Source organism: Rhinopithecus roxellana, chromosome 13, assembly GCF_007565055.1.
Source record: "Rhinopithecus roxellana isolate Shanxi Qingling chromosome 13, ASM756505v1, whole genome shotgun sequence".
NCBI lineage: Eukaryota > Metazoa > Chordata > Mammalia > Primates > Cercopithecidae > Rhinopithecus > Rhinopithecus roxellana.
The window spans coordinates 64,810,893-64,837,545 of NC_044561.1; positions in this window are offsets into that span (position 1 = coordinate 64,810,893).

Sequence of the window (26,653 nt, forward strand, 5' to 3'; positions counted from 1 at the left end):
TCACTAAAATCAACAATGATAGAAAGTTGGGAGAGAGAGCCTAGAAAATCTACTTTCAGAAACAAAAACAAAACAGTACAAAAAAGAGATGGAAAATAGGCAATAAAAGAGAAAGAAACATAAGGATAAAATAAGGAGACTCCATGCCAGACATAAAAGAGTTCCTAAAACAGATAATTAGAAAATAGAGGAGGGAAAAATAGAGGAAGGAAGAATTAACAGAGATTTTTTTCCATTGCTTAATAAGAACTTATGCCTTGAATTGAAATAGCCTATTCATTATTTAAAACAATTACTGGAACAACAACAAAAAGACCTAGTTATTATAACATTGTGAAATTGTCAACTACTTAAGACTGAAAAAAAGAGGTGATTGTTGCAGGAAGTCAGGGACCCCGAATGGAGGGACTGGCTGAAACCATGGCAGAAGAACATAAATTGTGAAGATTTCATGGACATTTATTAGTTCCCCAAATTAATACTTTTATAATTTCTTATGCCTGTCTTTACTGCAATCTCTGAACATAAATGTGAAGATTTCATGGACACTTATCACTTCCCCAATCAATACCCTTGTGATTTCCTATACCTGTCTTTACTTTAGTCTCTTAATCCCATCACCTTCGTAAGCTGAGGAGGATGTATGTTGCCTCAGGACCCTGTGATGATTGTGTTAACTGCACAAATTGTTTGTAGAGCATGTGTGTTTGAACAATATGAAATCTGGGCACCTTGAAAAAAGAACAGGATGGCAGCAATGTTCAGGGAGATAACCCTGAACATTTAACAAGGGAGATAACCTTAAACTCTGGCTGCTGGTGAGCTGGATGGAACAGAGCCATATTTCTCTTCTTTCAAAAGCAAATAGGAGAAATATTGCTGAATTCTTTTTCTCAGCAAGGAACATCCCTGGGAAAGAGAATGCATCCCTGAGGGTAGGCCTCTAAAATGGTCACCTTGGGGGCAGTCATCTTTTACGGTTGAACACGGAGGGATGAAATAAGCCCCGGTCTCCTGTAGCTCTCCCAGGCTTATTAGGATGAGGAAATTCCCACCTAATAAATTTTGATCAGACAGGTTGTCTGCTCTCAAACTCTGTCTTCTGATAAGATGTTATCAATGACAATGTGTGCCCAAAACTTCATTAGCAATTTTAATTTTGCCCTGTCCTGTGGTCCTGTGATCTCACCCTGCCTCCATTTGCTTTGTGATATTTTATTACCTTGTGAAGAATGTGATCTCTGTGACCCACACCCTATTTGTACACTCCCTCCCTTTTTGAAAATCGCTAATAAAAACTTTGTGGTTTTACGGCTCAGGGAGCATCACAGAACCTGCCAACACGTGATGTCTCCCCTGGACACCCAGCTTTAAAATCTCTCTTTTGTACTCTTTCCCTTTATTTCTCAGACTAGCCGATGCTTAGCGAAATAGAAAAGAATGCACGTGAAATATTAGGGGTGAATTTCCCCTGAGTGATGGTATTCAGAAAGTAAACCAAAGACCTATAAATAGTGGCGACAATCAAATTGGTATCAAATATACCATCGGTAACACCAGAGGCTAAAAATGGGTAAATTGTCTAAAGATTCCTGGAAAAATAACAATATATCTAAATTTCCATATTCCTCCAAGGAATCAGTCCAGTGTGATAAGAGAAAAAAAAAAATACATAGGTGAAAATTAAGCATTTTATGAAGAGAATGGAAATAATTAATACAGAAAAAATGAAACAGGAAAGTAGAAGAGGGAAGTCTCTTGGAGTGTCAATTTGAACTCAGTGCTGAAGGTAAAAGTGTCTCAGTAAAAGTAAGGCATGGATGGAAATGGCATAAAGCTAAGCACCCTGAAAATCTTGAGGACAGATTGAAAGTATGTGTGAGGTATAAAAAGCAGAGATGCAACTTAAACTTGTTGACAGCAACATTCCCCATGAGTGGAAGAGACATAACATTGAATTTAAAGTGTAACAGGTAAAATCTTTGCTCATCCTCTGCTCAACTTTGAGAAATACCATAGCCATAGGAATGTGAGTATTTTCTGTTGGTATGAATGTTTTTAGACTGATTTCATTGATGCATTCTAGCAAACATAACTGTGGTTTTAATACAGAACACAAATCTTCCCAAACTTGATGGGGAAAAATGAGAGCACAACCATCTGTGTACGAGAGCTATAATTAGGGGAAGATTGTAAAGGAGAAGGATAGAAACATGAATGGCTCCTTTTTAGAAAAAGAGAATTCAAGAGGTACTACTTTCAGTAGAGTGGACAATATTGGGTTTTAAGCAGGAGAAAATCAGTGGGGCAATTGGGTACATGGATATAAACATAGGGAAGGAATACGTATAGAAGAGCAACTGAGGCATAGACAGGAAGGTGAGAAACATCCAACATATTTTGAGGGTTTTTTTGGTCAAATTATTTATAATGTTTTCCTGGTTAAGATATTAAGCAATGCTGGGCATAAAACATCCATCACCCTTTCACAGTCACTCTGTTTGTAAAATAACAAGTTTCAAGAAGATTAAGTAACCTGCCAAGTGGATACAGCTAAAAAGAGATATGACTTACATTTGAATGTATTTCCACTGCCTACAAAGCTGCCCACACTTAATCCACTGTGCTGTACTCCTTTCACCATGGGTCACATCTTCAGCAGAAAGTGCTGGGACATAAATCAAGAACTTCTGGTTCCAAAACTGATTCACTTGCTGCCTTACAGTTCACATTCTGAATCAAGTGTTGTTGTGTTGGTGACAGTAAAAGCACAAAAGAACAGTCAGGTTTATTTTTTTTTAAAGATTGCATTTTTGGTATCAAGACTCTGGAGTGTAGCAAGACAAAAAAGATATCACTGTTGTTACAACTATATGAAATCACAAAAGTCAAAGCTGACCATTATTAACTACAGTAAAAATTTGACCCACATACTGAAATTTCCAAGCTTTAGGACAATATAGATATTAGATTGATCCAGAGGAAATAAATTAGACAACATTTTTTAAAAAGTATATGTGGCATTAATGTGGATTTCTGAAATAAACATTATACCTTTGTATTCATATAAAGTCTTGTGTAAATAAATATATATTTTGTATTACCTTCTGTAGTTAACCTCATATATTTGTGGACAATTATTACAATACACTTCATAAATAATTCTGCTTCATTACTTTTAAATTATCTTTTAAAGATAAATATTTTAAAACATTGTCTATTATTTTCACATAATATAACAAAATGAAAAATAGGATTGTTCATTTTGTGATACCTCATACTCTGTAAGTTGTGCCTAAACTCTTTATGAGAACTGATTAACAATTAAATGTCAAAATTTTATTTTATTTCATTAACAAAACGTATTACATTGATATTTTTAAAGGAAGTAGTAGCGAAAAGAGTTCCTATGTTCATATGTGTAGCTGTTTTTCTTCAAGTACTTTTAAATCTTTATCAATCAGTTCCCGAATACCATTGGCCTTGCTGATAATACATTGACAGAATTTTCCCGGCAGATATATAATTTTTTCATAATTTATTTGTAGCATATCTATATTCACATAAGGGTTTATGGGGATAAAGAACCAAAATATGGGCATTTTTATTATACTAAAACATTGCAACATGATATCTAAAATGGTCATTTAGAATTTGTGCTCTACTTTCCTTTTGCATGTCTAGTAACAAAAAGCAGGAGAAAGAAAGTAAAAACTGTGATCACCTAACATTTAGTCTATAATATTTTGTATATATTTCTAAATAAGAAAAGTAGATTTTTTACTATCACAAAGTTACATGAAGATTTATAATGTTACATAAGTAAGACTGAATTTGAAGTAGACACTATTATTATTATTGCATGTTATCTAATCTTAAAACTTATTTGAATAGGAAGGCCTGAAAAAATATTAGAGTATGAAAATAAATCAACTCAAGAGATTCGAAATAGCATTTCAGGTTTAGTTTATTGATCAGAGAACTGGTAAGAGAATTATGGAAATAATTTCTCGACCAAAATTTTTAGAATGGAGAAAACTTGAGAAAGGGTTGTTAGTGAATTAATAATTCTGTTTGGGGCATTTAAATTTGAATTTCCTATTGGATAGCCACATCACAATGTCTATGATTTTCAGGCACCCAGTCAGGGATTCTACAAAAAAAAAAAATTCTAAAAATTTTTCCCTACATTGGAAGGTGGCGATAGAAAGGTATTTTAATCTAGTGGACTACAAGACAGAATTAATTTACAGGGAGAAACTCTTTTTCCAAACAACTTGGGCAGAAGAGGAAATGCCAAGATGAAATTTTGGATTCTACATATGCTCACCTATCTTTTAATTTTCATTACCAACACCAAGAATATACATTTTTAAAAATGATGAAGAGGCCGGGCGCGGTGGCTCAAGCCTGTAATCCCAGCACTTTGGGAGGCCGAGACGGGCGGATCACAAGGTCAGGAGATCGAGACCATCCTGGCTAACCCGGTGAAACCCCGTCTCTACTAAAAAATACAAAAAACTAGCCGGGCGAGGTGGTGGGCGCCTGTAGTCCCAGCTACTCGGGAGGCTGAGGCAGGAGAATGGTGTAAACCTGGGAGGCGGAGCTTGCAGTGAGCGGAGATCCAGCCACTGCACCCCAGCCTGGGTGACAGAGCAAGACTCCGTCTCAAAAAAAAAAAAAAAAAAAAAATGATGAAGATAACATTTCAAGGATGGTATACACTTTCAAGTGATATACACTTGATATCAAGTGATATCACGTGAAATATCAAGTGATATTTCAAGTGATATACACTTCATCCTTATGTAGTGTAAGGATGAATTAATTGCTACATCATCATGCAGAAAGAACTGATTTAATCATTAAAAACAAACCAAATACGAACTCTATGGTTTGTTTCACACCAGAAAACTTAGAGAGCAACAAGAACAAGAAAAACGCAGATGTTATAAAAGCAAAGCTAAATACTCTGGCTATATATACATGTAAAACCTCTGTGTAATGGAATGTATTATAAAAAAGTGGTGAACAACAAGCAACAGTATTTCTTAAATACTTGTAATGTATTTAACTTTATATGAAATATAAAGATTTTAAAAGAAAACATGTAAAGATCTCTTACAATAAAAGACAGACTTTCTGGTATATTTATTACCACACTATTCACACTAGCAAAGACACGGAATCTCTCTATGTACCCATCAATGGTGGACTGCAGAAAGGCAATGTAGTGCATATAAGCCATGGAATTCTATGCAGCCATAAAATAGACCAAAATTATGTCGTGTGCAGCAACATGAATGCAGTTGGAAGCCATTATTCTAAGCAAATCAATGCAGGAAGAGAAAATCAAATATTGCATTTCTTCAGATATAAGTAGGAGCTGAACACTGAGCGTATATGGACATGAGAACAATAGACACTGTGAACCACTACGGTGGGAATGGTAAGGGAGAAAGGGGGGAGGGGTTGAAAAATAATCTATTGGGTTTAACGGCTTACGACTTAAGTGATGGGATCTGTACCCAAACCTCAGCATCATGCAACGCACCTATGTAACAAACTTGCACATGCACCCCAAGTATCTAAAATAAAGGCTGAAATTAAAAAAAAAAAAAAAAACAAAGGATTGTTATGCCTGAGTACATAAAAGAAATACTCATCAGGAATAGTATGTTCAAATATTTGATTTAATCAGAGATCCAAGGAAGGCAAATAAAATAGTGATGAAATAAAACAACAAAACAGATTCCTCCTGTTTGTTTTGAAAATATAATGTCCCTTAAACTTGTGGTTAAAGTTTAAATTTGTACAAACTTTATGATGAGAAATTAGCTGAAAAATGCTTACATTGCACTGAATCAGCCAGTTGGAGAGATCTTAGAAAGCCTTGGCTACTAGAATGATAATTACAATGTTATATGAAATGAAAAAAATCACAAAGCAGTTAACACTTACTAGAAAGTGATTGATTAAGTAATCTATTAAGTGAAATACTTCTAAGTCATTGAAATTACCTTACAGATATAGTGAGCATCTGCTGTGGCTGCTGGAACCCCATCAATTCTACTATTTTTCTACTCATACTAATTAGTCTTTGTGATCTACCATCACTGCACCTGATATAACAAAAATATTAGACAGAATCCTGAAGAATCTTGAGTCCTCATAGGAAGTGTCAAGGTGCCCACCCTTCTCTTGGATCTTGAATGGAGCAGCATAATCACTTTTAACAGTGAGAGCTGATGAATCCCAACAGAGAAACCTGGAATCAACTGTTTCTTGGTTTTTGTTAGTTATATTCTTGGAACTAACCCAGTTTCTATTTTAAATATGAAAATGAAAATAGTATTTTTAGCTTCTCTGTAAGTTCTATCAGCCCATCTATCTACATAAGATTGTATACTTGTTTAAAGTATCCTACTTTGGTTTCTATTGTTTGCAGCCAGAGAGCTAAAAAAATTTTAGATGTATTTACTGAGAAAAGATGGTCACCAGATTTTGGTGACTGTGTTAGTCTGTTCTCATGCTGCTATTAAGACATACCGGAGACTGGGTAATCTATAAGGGACGGAGGCTTAATTGACTCATAATTCCACATGGCTGGGGAGGCCTCACAATCATGACAGAAGGTGAATGAGTAGCAAAGTTATGTTTTAAATGGTGGCAGGCAAGAGAGCTTGTGCAGGGGAACTCCCATTTACAAAACCATCAGATCTCATGAGACTTACTCACTACCATGTGAACAGCAGGAGAAAGACCCACCCCCTTGATACAATTAACTTCCACTGAGTCCCTCCCACAACATGTGGGAATTATGGAAGCTACAATTTAAGGTGAGATTTGGGTGGGGACACAGCCAAACCATATCATTCTAACCCTTCCCCTCCCAAATCTCATGTCCTCAAATTTCAAAATTACTCATGCCTTCCAAACAGTACCCAAAAGTCTTAACTCATTTCAGCATTAACTTAAAAGTCCATAGTCCAAAGTGTCATCTGAGAAAAGGCAAGTTCTTCTCCCTGTGAGCCTGTAATATCAAAACCAAGTTAATTACTTCCTAGATATAATATGGGTACAAGTACTGGGTAAATACACCTGTTCCAAATGGGAGAAATTGTCCAAAATGAAGGGGCTTCAGGCTCCATGCAAGTCCCAAATCCAACAGGCCTGTCAAATATAAAAGCTATGAAATCATCTCCTTTCACTCCATGTCTCACATACAGGTCACACTGATGCAAGACGTGGGTTCCCATGGTCTTGGGCAGCTCTATCCCTGTGGCTTTTCAGGGTACACCCCTCCTCCTGGATACTTTCACAAGCTGGCATTCAGTGTCTGCAGCTTTTCTAGGTGCATACTGCAAGCTGTCGGTGGATCTGTCATTCTGGGGTCTGGAGGACGGTGGCCCTCTTCTCACAGCTCCATTAGGTAGTGCCCAGTAGGGACTCCGTGTGAGGGCTCCAACCCCACAGTTTCCTTTTGCACTGCCTTAGCAGAGGTTCTCCATGAAGGCCCTGTCTCTGCAGCAGACTTCTGCCTGGACATCCGGACATTTCCATACATCCTCTGAAATCTAGGTGGAGGTTCCCAAACATCAATTCTTGACTTCTGTGCACCCACAGACTCAACACCATGTGGAAACTGCCAAGGCTCGGGGCTTGTACCCTCTTAAGCCATGGCCCAAGCTCTACCTTGGCCCCTTTTAGCCATGGCTGGAGCAGCTGGGACACAGGGCACCAAGTACTTAGGCTGCACGGAGCACTGGGGCCCCGGGCCAGGCCCAGGAAATTTTTTTTTCTTCCTAGGCCTTTGAGCCTGTGATGGGAAGGTCTTCCACGAAGGTCTCTGACTTGCCCTGGAAACGGTTTTCCCATTGCCTTGGTGATTAACATTTGACTCCGCATTACTTACACAAATTTCTGCAGCCACCTTGAATTTCTCCTCAGAAAAAGGGTTTTTCTTTTGTATCGCATCTTCAGGGCTGCAAACTTTCTGGACTTTTATGCTCTGCTTCCCTTTTAAACATAAGTTCCAATTCCACACCAAAGCTTTGTGGATACATAAAACTGAATGTTTTTAACAGCACCCCAGTCATATCTTGAACACATTGCTGCTTAGAAATTTCTTCTACTAGATACCCTATATCGTGTCTCTTAAATTTAAACTTCCACAGAGCTCTAGTGCAGGGGCAATATTCCACCAGTCTCTTTGCTGAAACGTAATAGGAGTCACCTTTATTCCAGTTCCCAACAAGTTCCTTGTCTCCATCTGAGATGCGCATTTGGTCAAAGTCACTCAGCATGTCTCTTGTTCCAAACTTTCCTACATCTTCCTGGCTTCTGAGGACTCCAAGTCTCTAGGAAGTTCCAAACTTTCCCACATTTTCCTATCTTTTTCTGAGTCCTCCAAACTGTTCCAACTTCTGCATGTTACCCAGTTCCAAAGTTGCTTCCGCATTTTTTGGCATTTTTACAGCATCATCCAACTCTACTGGTAGCAATTTACTGTATTAATCTGTTCTCATGCTGCTAATAAAGGCATGCCTAACACTGGGTAATGTATAAAAGACAGAGATTTAACTGAGTCACAGTTTCACATGGCAGGGGAGGACTCACAATCATAGCAGAAGGTGAATGAGGAGAAATGTCACATTTTACATGGCAGCAGGTAAGTGAGCTTGTACAGAGAACTCCCATTTATAAAACCATCAGATCTCATGAGACTTATTCACTACATGAGAACAGCAGGGGAAAGACTCACCCCCATGATTCAATTACCTCCCACTGGATCCCTCCCATGACATGTGGGAATTATAGAGCTACAATTCAAGGTGAGATTTGGGTGGGGACACAGCCAAACTGTATCAGTGATCATAAAATGAAAGCTGCAAAGGATATATTTGGCAATACGTGATTATAACTTTATTTTCTTTTCACTGTGTTGGCTTGCTTTCCAACATGAACAAGCATAACTTTTATTAACATTTATAAAAAATACAAATAATAGCAATATGTGTTTGTCATGTTTAGCTTGGAAAAATCTTGAGAATTCAGTGACTGCACTTGAATACACAATTGTCTCAGCAAATTTCAATTAAAATGCCTTATAAAAAAATGCCTACTTTCATTTATGGAGAAATGCAAATTAAAGTAGTAAAACACCATATTCCACAAAATAGATTGAGAAAATAAAAAAGTTTGAAACCTGAAGTTGGTGAAGGTGTAATAAAATCCAGGGTCATAGTAGTGCTGGTCTTGTAAGTTAGGGAAAACTCATAACATGATAATTTCATAGGAGCTACTGAAATTTTTCAAATGGAAATAACTGGGGATCCAACAAGTTGCCATCTTCATTTATATTCACATGTATACATATAAATTTATGCACAAGGATGTCTGAAGACAAATTGTTTATAATTTAAAAAGATGAATACAACTACATGTTCATTTATATAAACTTATAAAATAAAATAAAATTACACTTTCCTTCAATGGAATATTATGCATTGTTGACTAGGATGAGGTGCTATATTGAATATGTATTATTATTGTTAGATTCATAATAACTTGGGTATGCAATTATTTTGTTAAATAATATATTGGTAGATTGATAAGTTGTTGAATCAATGATAGTAATGGTGATAGGTCTACTACAAATAATATAAATAGTAATGTATATTACATACTTCTTGCTATGTACCAAGATAGATACTAAGCCCTTTATATGTATTTCTGCATTTACATCTTTTGACAGCCTGCTGAGAATACTATCACTGACCTTTATATTACAAACAAGAAATGGAAGTTAGAGAGTGTGGTTCATTCTGTGTTGCACCAAACAGACCTCCTTGCTATGTAGGGCTGTTTGGCTCAGCCTTTGGAAGTGCTGTTAGCAGATAGACATTCTTCAGATGGCATTCCCTTGAGGATTGGCTTAGAGCTACAGAAAGCCAGTTGGCCCAAAGTCACTTCTCTCCTCCCTGGGAGCCCGCATCCAAAGCCTGATTGATGCCAGACTATAAAGGTTTGGACATCTTGAGTTAACCTGTGACAATTCTGAAGGGCTATGCTACCCCAGAGTTTGCCATGACATCAGCAGAGACTGTAGGGCCTACGTCTCTACATGCTTTTGCTTTCTGCCTCTCTTTTTAATAGGTTTTGCTAAATAGGGCCACCGATTAATAAATGTCCTGTGTACTACAATGCTAAACTCCATCTCAGAGTCCAGTGATCAACAAAAGACAGACATTGAGATCTGGGAGCAGAAAGCATGGATGAGTGATTATGATGAGTTTTTATCGTGTAAAATAAAAGTGATGTGTTTATCTTTATAAGTATATATGCTTTACATACATAAAAAATTTCTGCAAGGATAAACAAATAACTATTGAGTATACTTACCTCGAGGATTGAGATTGAGGGAAAGGTAACTCACTTTTAATATTATACATATTTGTTCCATGAACTGATGTTATTTCAAAAACAAAAATTGAGATGATAAAATAGGTATTGCAAATGCCATTCTTGTAAAACACATTTATGAATAGAAAAATAGGAAGCAGATTTACAAAGACTGTTAACATGGCTGTTTTTACCTGGCTTAAATAAAAGTTATTTTGACATTATAAGTTTTTATGAAATGTATTTTTTTTTTGTTTTTCAAAAGGCATGTAATTGTATAGTAAAAAGCAAATAATTTGAGAAGATGTAGGAAGGTATGAGTGCTGTATGAAAAGAAGTTTTTTCAATAGAAACCAACCTGAAACTTAGGTAATAGGTATGTATTTTCATGCTTTTTTTTAATTGACATTTTAATTTGGCCCATCCAAATATCTAGATAGCAAGGCTCTCTGCTTCTTCAGTGGAAATAAGTTTCCTTCTCTGTGTAAAGGAAGGGTACCCCATTACCAGTGTCCTCCCTTTCATAATAGCTGAAGAAAATGGCTCACTTAGATATGTTCGAGAGCAACCAAAATGGCCTCAGGTTATGGTTGGCTCCACAGTCCCTGCCAGGGGTGCTGTCTTTACTACTAACCCCAGCTGTTACTATTTCCCCATTTGACACTGCTGAATCTCTTCTATCTCTATTTCATTCTGTGCCATTCTCTAGGTATAAACAGGAGTTGTGTGGATTTAACAAAAGGTAACACTCTTCTTTCATTTTTCTGTTGAGGATCTAGATATAGCTAAAGCTTGATTATGAGCTGCATGCACAGCAACTGAAATATTGCATATCAAATCATTTTCAAATAAAATGTAGATATATGAAGTTGTGATTACCATAATTTTTGTTTATTATCAATGAACTATTTTTCTTATAAATTGGAACTATATTTATTTTTATAGTAAGAATAACTATATTGTTAATCTTGAGATTAAAAGATTGAAGAGCATATTTTAATATTACGCCAAAACTGAGGAAACATTTTAAAAATCCATTTGAAACAAACTGTACTGCATCAAACAAATTGTGGTGATGTTCTAAGATATTACTAGAAAATGCATAAGTGCTTTAATAAACCAAAGCATGCAATGGGTATAATAAATATCTATGACTGTAGAACGCATTACCGCACACTCAGAGGTTTAGAACAAAATATCTTAATTATCTAATAGTTTGTGTCAGAATTCCAAGAATAATATGGCTTGGTCTTCTGCTCAGGGTCTCACAAGGCAGCATTTAATGTACTAGCAAGGTTGCATTTCTGTCTGAAGCTTGAGATCCCCTTCCAAGCTCATATGATTATTCCAAGCTCATATGGTAGGATTCTCTTCTTGCTATTGTAGGAGTATAGTCTCACTTTTCTGCTGGCTGTCAGCTGGGAGATGCTTTTATTTTCCAGAAGCCACTCAGAATTTTTTGCCATGTGGCCCTTTCTCAGGTTCTCTTACAGACCTCAGAGAACATAACAGATAATTTCTTCAAGACTAGCAAGAGTCTTTCTGGCAGTACTCTGTTAATATGGGGTCTTACATAACATAAGAATCACAGGAATGGCTATCCCATCACCTTTGCCATATTCTTTTGGTAAAAGCAAGTCAGAGATTTCACTCAAACTCATGGGGAAAACACCTTTTCAAGGGTCAAGACACATAGGGGTCATCTTGTATATGCCCAGCACAACAGGTTACGTTGTAAGTCTCTGTTTCAACATCTTATTAGCCTTGCTTTTAAGATAACCAAATTGGAGTGGGACTAACAGAGACTAATTTATTCATATAAGATTCACTCTTGTGATTTGGCCAAACCTACCACAATGAGCAAATTAAATATATTCAGGTCATTTGAACATGTCATTGTGGAGACAGGCATAGGAAATCCAATTTGATACAAAGTCCTATGTTTAGAGAGTGGTCAAACTTATGAACTATCTTAATCAAATATAATAATATTGACATAATCCTCCCTAAGGTGAAAAAAATTATTAAATTGTTCAGCAAATACTTGATCTGAGCATGTCATCAATAAATGTCCTTCAAAAAAAGAAATTTTAAGCTATTTTTGGAAGTAGTTTTAAAAAAGATAAGATTCAATCAATCTAAATTGAGACTAGAAGGAGATTTTGGTTAAAATAATACAGGATATTCATATCCATTCTATATTTATATTTCCTTGAGCTAAAAATCAATTGAGCCAAAATCATCATGTTTATTTATATAGAAAGAAGGATATGACATAAAGACAAATATAATTTCTAACCTCATTTCACTTTTTCAAAGAGTAAGCATAAAATACACAAATAGAATATACATTTGAAAAAGTTAATATTTAATATGAAGTATAACAATTTTTGAAGTAGGTATTCTGCCTCAAGGACTTTTTGTATAAAATAAAACCTAATGACTGTTGAGATCCATCTGAAGAATATGACAGAGGATAGGTTACAGTATCCTCAAATAAAAATGAGGGTTTCTTGTATTAATTTTAGTGCCTATAATTCCTCTAATCAAAGTTGTATTTGATGGCTTTAGTAAAAACAAAACAACTTGACTTTCTTCTAATCTTTACTTTGTTATTGTCACTTTTGAATGGAAAAATCTTAATGGTGTTTGCTTACAGAATTTACTTTTATGTTTTATTTTGTTTAGATTATAGAGCTCAAATTCATCAACCGGACATATGAGTTGTCCTGATATGTAATTTTTTCATAAATTTTATTCTAGCATGTAAACATGTAAGCTGTCTCAAATGAACGTCCTTGTCATTTTTGTGCTAAAGATGCATTTAGAGATATCAAGTAATTGATATATGCTCCTTTGAATACAGGTTAGCACAAAGGTTTTAATAGAAAATGTGAAGAGTGACGTGATCATTGAAGGGAGCACTTATAGTACAGATAGCTATTAATAGAAGTAGTTGCTTTTATGATATTGTTTTTCATTACAAAAGATGATTCTTTGAAGACTAGTTAAATACATATGAATAAAAACTCATGTTTAAGATAAATCACAAGTGTTTAGTCACCAACAAATGAAAAAGACAAATATGCTTACATTACACTGTTTAAATATTTCATATTTCATAATATTGAATATTGATTTTCTTTTAGAGAAAGTAAAACCAATTCATAAATGTCTGAATGGGTATTCAGTGTAAATTGAAGAGGTATTGCATCTTTGCTTAAATGCTGTCTTATGTGGAAATATTAAGTTTGGTATACTTATGAATAGTAAGTTTCAATAAAGTCCCAACCCACAATAGCTGATAAAAAGTGTGCAAATGAGGCTGGGTATGGTGGCTCACGCCTGTAATCCCAACATTCTGGGAGACTGAGGTGAGTGGATCATCTGAGGTCAGGAGTTCAAGACTAGCCTGATCAACATGGTGAAACCCCATCTCTACTAATAATATAAAAATGAGCCAGGTGTTGTGGCACACGCCTGTAGTCTCAGCTACTTGGGAGGCTGAGGCCGCAGAATCACTTGAACCCGGGAGGCAGAAGTTGCAATGAGCTGAGCTGTCACCATTGCACTCTAGCTTGGGAGACAAGAGGGAAACTCCATCTCCAAAAAAGAAAAAGAAAAGTATGCAAGTGAAATGACGAGGCTGGAATTTCTACAAGGAAACAAAGGTATTCAGCAAACATTTTAGTTAGGTTCCAGGCATCTACATAATTACACAAAAATGCTAGAAGAAATGGAAGTTCAATAGACAAATATTCATTGTGAAGGTAGGGCAAGAATTGCATGATTAGTTATGAAAGAAATGATTTGCATGGGAATTAGAAGGATTTTAAAAGTTATTTCCAAGGTAAAATGTCAAAAGCCTCTTATACATTCAATACAGCTTCTGTTTCACTTAGGGCAGTGGATGTAAGGTGACCAAATGTCTCCATTAACACAGGACTAAAGGCTTTCTCAAGAATGGTAAAAGTAAGAAAATCCATGGCCAAAACACAACAAGCTGGTCAACCTAGCAGTGGTTCTTATCATTTCCCAAATTATCTGGGGAATTTTTTTAGAAGAAAAAAAATACATTTAAAACACACCCAAGCTTCTACAAATAGATTATATTTGAACTGGTCTGAGATCAAGTCTGGTATTGTATTGTTTGTATATTAGTTTTATATTTTTGCCATAACAGATTTCCACAAATGTAGTGGTTTAAACACAAATGTATTATCTCATAGTTCAGATATCTAAGTGCAATGTGGCTTGGCTAGTTTCTCTGGTTAGTCTCACAGGACTGAAATCCAGGTGTCAGCAAGTAGGATCCTAGAGGCTTTGGGGATGAATCTGTTTCCTTACTCATTCAGGTTGCTGGTGGAATTCAATTGCCTGAAGTGAGTAATAGGAGATCCTTGTGTCCTTGGCTGGCTCCAAGCTACAGACTGTTCCCAAATCCTAGAGTCCACCCATATTTCTTAGGTGGTGACTGCTTACTCCCACTTCAAAGGTCACGATGCCAGGTTGAACCCTGTTCATGCATCCAATCTCCATGATCTGTCCTCCCCCCGACCCCACTGCTTCATCTCTCCTGCTCTTTCTTCCACATCGCTCTGATTCTTTTCCATCCTCTCCTGCTTGTTTAAGGCCCATGTAATTACCTTGTGCTCACCTGGATAACCTAAGCCCATCACCTTATTTTAAGGTGAGCTGACTGGCAACTTATTTTCACCTAAAGTCTTTTTTACAGCAGTAACTAGATGAGTGTTTGCTTGAATAACCAAAAGATGGGAATTTTGGAAAACATCCTTGGAATTCTGCCTAATCCAGTTTGTTCTACTATGGGTTCTCTGAGTAATTCTTTTTATTTTTTAAATTTTTTTATTATACTTTAAGTTCTAGGATACATGTGCACAATGTGTAGGTTTGTTATATATGTATACATGGGCCATGTTGGTGGGCTGCACCCGTTAACTCATCATTTACATTAGGTATATCTCCTAATGCTACCCCCCCCACTCCCCCTACCCCACAACAGGCCCCGGTGTATGATGTTTCCCTTTCTGTGTCCAAGTGTTCTCATTGTTCAATTCCCACCTATGAGTGAGATTATGCCAGGTTTGGTTTTCTGTTCTTGTGATAGTTTGCTGAGAATGATGGTTTCCAGCTGCATCCATGTCCCTACAAACGACATGAATTCATCCTTTTTTATGGCTGCATAGTATTTCATGGTGTATATGTGCCGCATTTTCTTAATCCAGTCTGTGATTGATGGACATTGGGGTTGGTTCCAAGTCTTTGCTATTGTGAATAGTGTCACAATAAACATACGTGTGCATGTGTCTTTATAGCAGCATGATTTATAACCCTTTGGGTATATAACTGGTAAGGGGAGTATAGATTCAGTGCCATCCCCATTAAGCTACCAATGACTTTCTTCACAGAATTGGAAAAAACTACTTTACAGTTCACATGGAACCAAAAAAGAGCCCGCATTGCCAAGACAATCCTAAGCCAAAAAAACAAAGTTGGGGGCATCACACTACCTGACTTCAAACTATACTACAAGGCTACAGTAACCAAAAAAGCATGGTACTGGTACCAAAACAGAGATATAGACCAATGGAACAGAATAGAGCCCTCAGAAATAATATCACACATCTACAACCATCTGATCTTTGACAAACCTGACAAAAGCAAGAAATGGGGAAAGGATTCCCTATTTAATAAATGGTGCTGGGAATACTGGCTAGCCATATGTAGAAAGCTGAAATTGGATCCCTTCCTTACACCTTGTATGAAAATTAATTCAAGATGGATTAGAGACTTAAATGTTAGACCAGAAACCATAAAAACCCTAGAAGAAAACCTAGGCAATACTATTCAGGGCATAGGCATGGAGGTTCTCTGAGTAATTTGAACTTGGCAGCCAAGTTTGAAAAGCATTTTTTAGGCATGCATCCTTGCTATTGTGCTACCTGATCGCACCTACTTCCATATTTCTACAAGCACCAGATATTCTCAATATGGGAAGAAATAAACACTCTCTCTAGAACTTTCAATTTTACTATGACATATAAAGAACTTAGAAGTTAAATTACTTTCCTATTGCTGGTATAAGAAATTGCAACAAACACAGTGCCTTAAAACAGTGCAAATTTGTTGTACATCTCTGGAGTCAGAGATTCAAAATCAGTCTCATGAAGCTATGAAGCTAAAAACAAGTGTCAACAGGGTAAATTCCTTCTGCAGGCTTTGAAGGGAAGAATCAGTTTTCTTGTCCTTTTACCTCCTAGTGGCTGCCTATATTATTTGGCTTGTGGACACTTCCTCACATCACTTTAATCTATCACTTCCATCATCACACCTACTACAAACTGAACTCCAGTCTCCCTCTTCCAAGATCCTTTGTGATTATATCATACCCACATTAATAACTCAATATAATCTCTACATCTCAAGGTTCTTAATCAGATATTAAAAGAGACTCTGCCATATAAGATAACAGAGTTTCCAGGAATTAGAAAGTGGACATGTTTGAGGGATAATTTTTAAGCCTATGACGGAAATAATCATACTCATCTTTACAAAAAGAGCAAGTAGATGAATATTAAGACACAAACATTTTAGGTCCCTCAGATAAATGAGGTTGTAGAGCAGAATGCTGTGCCAAAATATGGAAAGACTCACAGTCAAGATCAGCTTACTGAAGCAAAGGCACGGAGTCATAAACTAACGTAAGTACTTCAATGCTAATTTTTATCAACAGCTGGAAACTGAGTGTGGTCCACTATGAGAAATTCTGGGAGGCCACAGTTTCAACCCTTTGTGTGCATTGTCTCTAGTAACATCAACAAATTCTCACTGAGAAGGTCTAAGAAAGATGCCATTGTGACTCCAGCAGTTAATTAATTATAAAACATGCCGAGAGCCTTCTCTCTAACAAAGGTCTATTCTCTATGGAAAAAGATTTCTCCAGTGTCTTTTTCAAGCTGAGGGAAAGGGATTCTTCCCAATCTAGTCCCCTCTAGGCTTCCTACATCACCTGTGGGTGAAAATGTAACCAAACGCTAGGGCTGACTGCACAGAAAGCCAACCACTGAGATGATGAGTATTGCCAGGAAAGATGGTTTTATTATGGGTAACATCAGCTGGAGATATGGGAGACAAGACCCAAATTATCCTTTCTTTACCTACTAAAGTTATGGGTTTATAGAGTGGGGAAGGAAAACTAGAGGGGCAAGGAAGAGGAGTTGGTCAACAACAGCAGGTGGTCAAATGAGGGGTCTAGCATCTTATTGTAGCCACATATGGAAAAACAGGAATTAACGAGGGGTAAGGAAGACGTCAGCAGGCAGCAGATAGATCTTTTTTTTTTTTTTTTTTTTTTTTTTTTTTTTTTTTTTTTTGAGACAGAGTCTCCCTCTGTCACCCAGGCTGGAGTGCAGTGGCATGATCCTGGCTTACTGCCATCTCCGCCTTCTGAGTTCAAGCGATTGTCTTGCCTCAGACTCCAGAGTATCTGGGATTACAGGCCCCTGCCTCCATGCCCAGATCATTTTTGTATTTTTGGTAGAGACGGGTTTTCACCATGTTGGCCAGGCTGATCTCAAGCTCTTGACCTCAAGTGATCCGCTCACCTTGGCCTCCCAAAGTGCTTGGATTACAGGCATGAACCACCACCCCGGCCCAGATGCATCTTGTTGTACATATGTAAGTTTCTCAAGCTTCAGTTTTATGGGTGTCAGGCTTGTAGGAATATTGGGCTGGTGTCAAAAAAAAAAAAAAAAAAATAGTCAATAGGAGTCAGAGCCTCAAGGAAATAGATCAGGAATACTGAACAAGTGAGGGGACTAGGGAAAAGGGAGATTAAAAAAAAATTCTCAAGACATATGCCCATTTAACGACTGAGGATTTAGAATTAAGATGGTCTCATTCCTCCCTGACAATTTGTCACCAAAGCAATGCAGTATAATAACTAAGGACTGAAACTTAAAGAGCTGCAAGACATGTATTGTCACTGAGGAGTACTTAGGGAAGCCAAAAATCAATAAGAGACTAAAACAAAAGCATTAGAAAACTATAAATCTGTTGTTTCCTGACGTTTTGATGATCGCCATTCTAACTGGTGTGAGATGGAAACAACAGGTGCTGGAGAGGATGTGGAGAAATAGGAACACCTTTACACTGTTGGTGGGACTGTAAACTAGTTCAACCATTGTAGAAGACAGTGTGGTGATTCCTCAAGGATCTAGGACTAGAAATACCATTTGACCCAGTCATCCCATTACTGGGTATATATCCAAAGGATTATAAATCATGCTGCTATAAAGACACATGCACAAGTATGTTTCTTGCAGCACTATTCACAATAACAAAGACTTGGAACTAACCCCAATGTCCATCAATCACAGACTGGATTAAGAAAATGTGGCACATATACACCATGGAATACTATGCAGCCATTAAAAGAATGAGTTCATGTCCTTTGTAGGGACATGGATGCAGCTGGAAACCATCATTCTCAGCAAACTATTGCAAGGACAAAAAACCAAACACCACATACTCTCACTCTAGGTGGGAATTGAACAATGAGAACACTTGGACACAGAAAGGGGAACATCACACACCGGGGCCTGTCGTGGGGTCAGGGGATGGGGGAGGGATAGCATTAGGAGATGTACCTCATGTAAATGACGAGTTAATGGGTGCAGCCCACCAACATGGCACACGTATACATATGTAACTAACCTGCACATTGTGCACATGTACCCTCAAATTTAAAGTATACTAATAATAAAAAAAGAAAACTATAAACCACTGGCACCTATAGCTACAACAAAACTTAAACTAGTCCATCTCTAGCAAGATTTACATCAATACTAATATTAAAAACCTATTTACCTCAGTTAATATAACAGGTAAAAAATGTCAAGTGTTCAACACAAATTACATGGAATGCCAAAGGCAAGAAAAAATATCCTTGGAGGAAACAATACAATTAACAGAACAAGACTATGATATGATACAGATATAATTATCAGATGAGGGATTTAAAATAACAATAATCAATGTGCTGAAGGCTTTAGTGAAAAGTAAAAGAAACAAGTTGAAGAACACATGGGTAATGAAAACAGAGAGATGGAAACAAACTGTAGAAAGAGTAAAAAGAAAACACCAGAAATCAAAAACATCTTGACAAAAATGAAGAATCTTCTATTGCTCAACAATAGATTTGACAAAATTGAGGAATGATTCAGTGACCTTGAAATTACAATTTTGTAAAGTAAAATTTAAAGATAAAAAGAATAATAATGTAAGAGAGAACTCAACATCCATGAACATGGGATGATTTCAAAAGGTGTTTTGTAAACAGAATTGGAATATCAAAACTAGTAGAAAGAGACAGGAAGACATATTCCAAGTGGTAATGTGTGAGAACTTTCCCAAATTATTTACAGATAAAATCCTACCACAAATCCAGGAAGTTGAAAGAATAATAAGCAATATGAACACCAAATCTTTGATTTATGACAATAATATTACTACAGACACAATTTATCATATTGATTTTCATAAGTCAAGCGTTGCTCTAAGTACTATTGTTTTTAATTTTTGTTTTGTATTTGGGGGTACATGTGCAGGTTTGTTATATTGGTAAACTGTGTGTTGCCTGAGCTTGGTGTATGGATTATTTTGTCACCCAGGTAATAAGCATAGCACCTGATAGGTAGTTCTTTGATGCTCACCGTCCTCCCAACCTTCACCCTCAAGTAGATCCCAGTGTTTGTTGTTTGCTTCTTTGGGTCCATATGTACTCAATGTTTAGCTCTCACTTAACTACAGAGAGCATGCAGTGTTTGGTTTTCTGTTTCTATGTCAATTCACTTAGGATAATCACCTCCAGCTACATCCATATTGCTGTAAAGGACATTATCTTGTTCTTTTTTATAGCTGTGTAGTATTCCATGGTATACATGGTACCAAATTTTTAAAATCCATTCTATTGCTGATGGGCATTTACATTGATTTCATGTCTTTACTGTTGTAAATAGTGCTGCAATGAACATATGTGTTGATTGTAGACATCAATTCAATGCTATTCATACGAAACTATCTTTTGGTATTCATCAAGATGAATGCCATCTTGTTGGTAGAACAATTTATATTCCTTTGGGTATATACCCAATAGTGGGATGGCTGAGTCAAATTGTAACTCTGTTTTAAGTTCTCTGATAAATTGCCAAACTGCTTTCCACAATGGCTGACCTAATTTCCATTCCAACCAGCCATGTATAAGCATTCCCTTTTCTCTGCAACCTATCCAGCATCTGTTCTTTTTTAAACTTTATTCAATAGTAGCCATTCTTACTGGTGTGAATGGTATCACATTATCATTTTGATTTGTATTCCTCGCCAATGATTAGTGATATTGAAAATTTCTGTATATGCTTTGTGGCCACATACATTTTCTTTTGAGAAGTGTTCATGTTCTCTGTCCACTGTTTGCTGGGGTGGTTTGTTTTTTGCTTGTATATTTGTTCCAGTTTCTTATAGATTGTGGACATTAAACCTTTGTCACATGTATACTTTGCAAATATTTTCTCCCATTTTGTAGGTTATCTATTGATTCTATTGAATTTTTTCTGCTTTGCAGCTCTTTAGATTAATTAGGTCCCATTTGTCAATTTTTCTTTTTGTTGCAATTGCTTTTGGTGTTTTCGTTATGAAATTTTTGCCAATGCCTATATCCTGAATGGTTTTATCTGGTTTATCTTCCAGGGCTTTTATAGCTTTAGGCTTTACAGTTAAGTCTTTAATTCATCTTAAGTTGATGTTTGTATATTGTGTAGGGAAGGAAGGAAGGGGTCCAGTTTCCATCTTCTGCATATGGCTAGCTAGCTATCCCAGCAGCATTTATTGAATAGGAAGTCCTTTCCTCATCACTTACTTTTGTTGACTTTGTGGAAGATCAGATGGTTGTAAGTGTGTGGCCTTATTTCTAAGCTCTCTATTGAGTTCTATCAGCCTATCTGTCTGTTTTTGTACCAGTACCATGCTGTTTTGGTTATTATAACCTTGTAGTATAGTTTGAAGTTGGGTGTTGTGATGCCTCCAGCTTCGTTTTGCTCTTTGTTTTTCTTTTTGGCTTAGGATTGCTTTGGCTATTTGGGCTATTTTTTGGACCCATATGAAATTTAGAATAGTTTTTTTTTGAATTACGTGAAGAATGTGAATGGTGGGTTGATATGAATCGCATTGAATTGTAAATTGCTTTTGGCGGTATGGCCATTTTAACAACATTAAATCTTACTATTCACATACATGAATTGTTTTTCCCTTTGTTTTAGTCATCTCTGGCTTCTTTGAGCAGTGTTTTGTAATTCTTATTGTAGAGATCTTTCATCTCCTTTGTTAGCTGATTCCTAGGTATTTACTTCTTTTGTGGCTATTGTGAATAAAATTGTGCTCTCGATTTGGCTTTCAGCTTGTACATTGTTGATGTATAGAAATGCTACTCATATTTGTGCATTAGTTTTGTATCCTGAAACTTCATTGAAGTTGTTTATAAGATCAAGGATCTTTAGGGCAGAGATTATGGGTTTTTCTCAGTATAGAAACAAATCATCAGTCAAAGGAGATAATTTGACTTTCTCTCTTCCTATTTGCATGCCTTTTATTTCTTTCCCTTGCCTGATTTCTCTGGCTAGTACTTCTAGTACTATGATGAATAGGAGTAGTGAGAGTCACTATCTTTTCTTGTTCCATTTGTTAAGGAGAATTATTCCAGCTTTTGCCCATATAGTATGATGTTGGATGTAAGTTTGTCATAGATGGCTGCTATTATTTTGAGGTGTGTTCTTTCAATAATTGGTCTGTTGAGGGTTTTTAACTTAAAGGATAAATTTTACTGAAAACCTTTTCTTAGTCTATTGAGATGATCATGTGATTTTTGTTTTTACTTATTTTTATGTGATGAATAATGTTTGTTGATTTCTGTATGTTCAACCAACCTTGCATCTTATCAATAAAGTCCACTTGATTGTCGTGGATTAACGTTTTGATTTGCTGCTGGATTCAGTGTTCTAGTATTTTGTTGAGTATGTTTGTATCTAAGTTCTTCAAGGATATTGGTTTGAAATTTTCTTTGTGTGTGTGTGTGTGTGTGTGTGTGTGTGTGTGTGTATGTCTGCTAGGTTTTGGTATAAGAATGATGCTGGGCCGGGCGCGGTGGCTCAAGCCTGTAATCCCAGCACTTTGGGAGGCCGAGACGGGCGGATCATGAGGTCAGGAGATCGAGACCATCCTGGCTAATACGGTGAAACCCCGTCTCTACTAAAAAAATACAAAAAACTAGCCAGGAGCGGTGGCAGGCGCCTGTAGTCCCAGCTACTCCGGAGGCTGAGGCAGGAGAATGGTGGGAACCTGGGAGGCAGAGCTTGCAGTGAGCTGAGATCTGGCCACTGCACTCCAGCCTGGGCGACAGAGTGAGACTCCGTCTCAAAAAAAAAAAAAAAAAAAAAAAAAAAAAAAAAAAAGAATGATGCTGACCTCACCAAATGACTTTGGGAGGACTCTCTCCTACTCAGGTCTTTGAAATACTTTTAGTATGAATGGTATCAGTTCTTCCTTATACTTGTGGTAGAATTTAGCTGTGAATTCATCTGGTCCTAGACTCATTCTGGTTGGTAGCTTTTTTATTAAAACTTATTCCATTTGGAAACTCATTATTGATTTTTTCAGGAATTCAATTTCTTCCTGTTTCAATGTTGGGAGGCTGTGTGTTTCCAGTTAGTTATCTATTTCTTCCAGGTTTTCTAGATTGTGTGCATATTGTATTCATAGTAGTCAGTAGTCCCTCAGTTTTGTTTTGTTTTTGTTTCTCGTGTTTCTGTGGGGTTGGTGGTAACGTCCCCCTTTTCATATCTGATTGCGTTTATTTGAGTCTTTCTATTTTTCATTAGTCTAGGTAGCAGCCTATCAATCTTATTTATTCTTTCGAAAAATAAATTCACAGATTCATTGATCTTTTGTATAGTTTTTCACATTTTTACTCAGCTTTATTTTTTTTTCTCTCCTTCTGATAGCTTTGAGGTTGGTTTGCTCTTGTTTCTCTAGAAACTGGTGTCATATTAGTTTACTAGTTTGTCTTTCTAACTTTTCAATGTGGCTGTTTTGTGCTATAAACTTCTGTCTTCATACTACGTTAGCTGTGTTCCAGAGATTGTGATATGTTGTATCTTTTTTCTCATTAGTTTCAAATAATTTCTTGATTGTTGCCTTAATTTTGTTGTTGACCTAGCAGTCATTAAGCAAAGGCTGTTTAATTTCCATATAATTGCATTATTCTGGGAGATGTTTTCAGGATTGATTTCCTTTATTATTGCACTGTGGTCTGAGAGTGTGGTTGGTATGTTTTTGATTTTTAAAAGTTTACTGATAATTGTTTAATGGCCCATTATGTGGATAATTTTATAGAATGTGCCATGTGCAGATGAGAAGAATCTATATTCTGTTGGTTTTGGGTGGAAAGTTCTGTAGATGTCAGTTAGCTTCATTTGGTCAGTTGTCAAATCCAGGTCCTGAATATTTGCTTTAGCTTTCTGCCTTTCTAGTCTGTCTATTACTCTTTGTACGTTATTGAAGTCTCCAATTATTGTGTGGTCATCTAAGTCTCTTTGTAGGTCTCTAAGAACTTGTTTTACGGATCTAGGTGCTACAGTGTTGGATGCGTATACATTTAGGATAGCTAGGTCTTCTTGTTGAATTGAACCCTTTACCATTATGAAATGCTCTCCCTTGTTTTTTTTCTGATAATTAATGGTTTAAAGCCTGTTTTGTCTGAAATAAAAATAGCAACTTTTGCTCTTGATGGCTTTTCATTTGCTCATGAGATCTGTCTCCATCCCTTTACTGAGCCTAAGGGTATCATTGCGTGTGAGATCGGTCTCTTGAAGACAGCATACAGTTGGTTCTTGCTTCTTTATCCAACTTTCCACTCTGTGCCTTTTAATTGAGGCATCTATCCCATTTCCATTCAAGGTTAATATTGATATCTGTGGATTTGATCATGTCTTCATATATTATGCAGACTTGATCATGTAGTTGTTTTATAGTGCCAATGGTCTATGTACTTAAACTTTGTTTTACATTATCCAGGAATGGTCTTTCCTTTTTATAATTAGCACACTCTTTAGGACCTCCTGTAAGACAAGTCTGGTAGTAACAAATACCCTTTACAGTTGCTTGTCAAAAAGGACCTAATTTCTCCTTCACTTATGAAACTTAGTTTGGCTGGAAATGAAATTGTTGGTTGGAATTTCTTTTCCTTAAGAATGTTAAAAGTAGACCCCCCAAACTCTTCCAGCTTGTAGGATTTCTGCTAAAAACTCTGCTGTTAGCCTGATGGAGTTCCTTTTGTAGGTGACCTGCCCGTTTCTATAGCTGCATTTAACATTATTTTTCCTTACATTTCAACCTTGGAAAACTTGATGACTATGTATCTTGGGAATGGTCATCTTGTGTAGTATCTCACAGGGTTCCTCTGCATATCCTGTATTTATTTGAGTGTTGGCCTTCTAGTCTGGTTGGGGACATGTGTACAAACTTTACCCTCAAATAGGTTTTCTAAGTTGCTTGCGTTCTCTCCCTCTGCTTCAGGAATGCTAATGAGTCATAGACTTTAATCTCTTTATATAGTGTCATATTTTTCAGAGCTTTTCTTTCTTTTTCTGTTTTTTCTATTTTTCTTCTATTTTTTTCTGACTGAGTTATTTTGGATAACAGTCTTTAGTCTCAGATTCTTTCATCAACTTGGTTGATTCTGCTGTTAATACTTGCAATTGTATTATAAAATTTGAAGTGAGTTTTTCAGCTCCATCAGATGAGTTTAGTTCCTTCTTAAATGCCCATTTCTTCTTTCAGCTTCTGTATTATTCTGTTATATTCTTATATTCTTTGGATTGGATTTTTACTATTTATTGAATCTTGATGATCATCATTCCTATCCAGATTCTGAATTCTCTTTCTGTCATTTCAGCCATTTTAGCCTGGTTAAGTATCATTGCTGGGGAAATAATGTGGACATTTGGAGGTACAAAGACACTCTGGCTATTTGAGCTGCCATAGTTCTTGTTCTGGTTCTTTCTCATCTCTGTGTACTGAAGTTTCTTCAGTCTTTGCAGATGCTATATTTTGGATAAGTTTTTTTGCTTTTATTTTATTTGCTGCTGTTGGGGGTTTTATTGTGGTATAAAGTGGGTTCCAGTCTTCATTTTTGGAATATTTTAGTGGGTCGAGGCTCAGCTCAGCACTCCTGGGTTGTGTGTTTCAATTATGGGGAGTTGGTACTGGGTTCTGGCTTTGTTTTCTGGACCCCCAACATTAGAAATCTGCTATGCTATGGGGACCAAGGTGTTCCCAGTCCATGGCCCCAACACTCCAATCTGTGGTGCTGGTGTTGGCATGACTAATGTATTTGGTGCAGAAATGTTTACCTGGGAAACTAGGCCTGTAAATCAGTAAATAATTTTACATTCTTACTAAGAAATGTTTTCAAAGCCACTTTATTTTTCTTCAAGTAAAGAGTTAAATCATTTAGGCAAGCAAGTCTCCCCTCAGACAATAGATTGCTAACCTGTCCAAACAGTTTGCTTATTTTACAGCAGTTTACTTATCGAGGCTGTCATCTAACTGTGTCCACTAATCTTAATTATGTCTCCATCTTTGCACAAACCTAATTAGCTTCTTTCTTTGAAAGAACCAAAATAATCAGCTGTATCACAGATCTAGGCATCCTGTACATACCGTCCTCTGTCCACGCCATTCTGAAATGCTGCAGACTCAAGACTCTTCCTTTTGGTAAGAACAATTTACTTATCTTTCCTTGGTGAACAGTTTTCTTTGTTATTTTTTATCTTTTGATGGTATCAGCAGTCAAAACTTATTTTATAGCAGATGTGGAAATAAGTTCTAATCCATGCTTTGACTCAAAGATCTCAACAGTCTTCAGTCATCTTATTGAATGCATCTTATTAAAATACAGCTCCACTGTATATTTTTCTCTATGGAAATGAGCTTCCTTAAAAAACTCACCCACTTCTATGCAACAGAATAATTCATCTTAACTTCTAGTTTTTACCATTCTTTGAACTCCAGTCCTGCATTTTCTACTGCCTGCAGGACTTTTCCACTTGACTGCATTTCCATCATCTGACACCATTCAACTGACAGTATTTAAACTAAACTCATCTATGCCAAAAAT